Raw genomic sequence first — 2,410 nt, forward strand, 5'->3', positions numbered from 1 at the left:
GTTCAAATATTGCGCGTCAATACCAACCAATGTCCGACATAACCAGTGTCCGACAAACTGGATCGATTACGTACATAGCGGCCACCTTTAAATGTACATTTCTAAAGCGACGGCCGAGTATCACATCAGGCATTTTGATTTATTGCCCAGACACGCAGCAAAGGGGCATTGCTCCGCTTTCTGAGATCACGGAAGATGATTCAACATCAATTAATGCTGACTCACTCTCACGCCGAGTGAATTTGCTGAGTTCTGGAGCAAATTGGCCAAGGGCTTGAGAGCCGTTTTTTCATCTTGACTCCCTTGGCGGCCTTTATTGCTTGACTATGTGGACGATTTCGAGGAGGTGTCACTACCGGAATTGGCCTCAGTGATTGTGAGGTTGCCTGCTACTGCACCCGGGTCCGGAGGTGGTTGCCACAGCAATGATAAAACTTTTCTATAAGGAGTATCCGATGAAATATTGGGTCTTGTTAATCATTCTATATAGAGAGAGGGCTTGGATACCATTTCAGTGGAAACTCGCTAAAGTAATATATTGCTCAAACCTCAGGTAGCGGATATACACCAAGAAAATACGCCTGTTGCATTGACATCAACTTCTTAAGCTAATAGAAAGAATATTACATGTCCGAATCATGAAGTTCGGGGACGCCGAGAACTGCTGATCCCTTTTCAAATTGGTTTGCGAACAGGCTTGTCCATCTGGTGTGCGCACGCGGACACAGAGAGCCAAATTCATCTTGCACGATGCCACGGGCAATGTGCTGCGCTGGTCACGCTAGATGTCGCCAAAGCTTATGGCAGTGTCGAGCCAGTGGCACACCAACGGGGCGGGGGGGGCTTCGGGTGTTGTAACCCCCCCCCCCCCCCCCCCCTCATGCGTCCAGCCCCACCTGTCCAACGTGTACCTTCAGTGCTCTGCTCACATTGTCATTACAATTCAGGAGGTGGCTTGAGGTCGAATTTATCTGATTAACAAAAACACTCTACCACTGTCTTCTATATATGCTTCACTCTTCAATTACTTGATTAAGACTCTGAAGAAATAAACATCGTCATCATTCTTGGTGTCAACATTATAATTATTAGGCATTTTATTTGCTGCTGGATTCTTCTGGCTAAAGCAAGGAAATTGCATATTATGCAAAGTGCTTGCTTCCCCCCCTCCTCCCCCCCCCCCCCCAAAAAAAAATACACCCCACCCCCCTGGCAGAGATCCTGGGTGCGCTGCTGTGGCGAACATTCAATATTGTTGCGCAGAATGAATGCTCTAGGTCTTCCCGAGTACTTTATAACATGGACAGCCGAGTTCTTGAAGGTGAGATAATTCTTCTGTCTTAGGAATGGTATCGCATCTAGAAGGTGTACACAGACCCGGGGCGTACTTCAAGGGGCCGTTTTGTCTCACCTGTTTTTCAATATTGTTACTTAGTCATATCCCTTGTCATCCTGACGTAAAGACTTATGTTTACGCATATGATATTTCTTTTTTTTTTTTTTTGCTTCTGCAGGTGGCATTCAGTATCTTTACTGGACATTGCAAGGTTCACCACAATTGAACAATGACTGGAGGAAATTCACCTATCTCTTAACGTTAACAAGAGTGCTGTGCCGGTCTTTACGCTAAGGAGTCCAGTGTATCTATAAGAACGAATTCATCCCCCAAGTTGCAGAAACCAAGTGCCTTGGGGTGATTTACGACAGCACACTCAATTGGCTACTGCATATTGAGCATGTTGCTGGCAAACGGGGCAGTGCTCTCGGAATATTGCGACAGCTGAGCAATAATCGGTCGGGAATGCGCTACTAATGCTATAAAGCATGTATGTCAGGCCAATATTAGAATTGGGGTGTGTTCTGTTCTCTGGGGGTGCCGCTTACAAAATTCGTCCCCTTGTTCTAGTAGAACGGAATGCCCTCCGCCTTTGCCTTGGCCTCCCCAAATTCGCATCGAAAGCTGTACTGTACCTGGAAGCGCGAATGCCTTCTTTTATGACTAGGTTTCAACTACTAACAGTCCAAACATTTCTGCGACTGCATGAATCACATTTTAGAAGACACAAGAGAGTGTTTATCAGTCAGCCCACATTATTTTTTAATGTCCATTGGCCCCGTTTTCATACGTGTACAGGTGGTTTTTGCGCAGGCAGTACTCGAGCCCTTGAATGTTAAACTCTATAACTCCAGCAAAGTCTCCTACGATATCTCTAGGAATTATTTTCGATAACACATGCACATATAATGCAAAATTTTTATCTTCGCGAATTCCCAATGACTTGCTTCAGTCATATTCAGACCAACGCTATAATAGCTACAGATGCCTCACAGAGCAATGAAAAGGGAGGTGTAGGAAGTTTTTCTCATTAGCTAGATTAGTCCTATTCGATTAGACTTCCTGGTTTTACTC

Source organism: Dermacentor silvarum, chromosome 6 (assembly GCF_013339745.2).
Source record: "Dermacentor silvarum isolate Dsil-2018 chromosome 6, BIME_Dsil_1.4, whole genome shotgun sequence".
In the NCBI taxonomy this organism is placed as follows: domain Eukaryota; kingdom Metazoa; phylum Arthropoda; class Arachnida; order Ixodida; family Ixodidae; genus Dermacentor; species Dermacentor silvarum.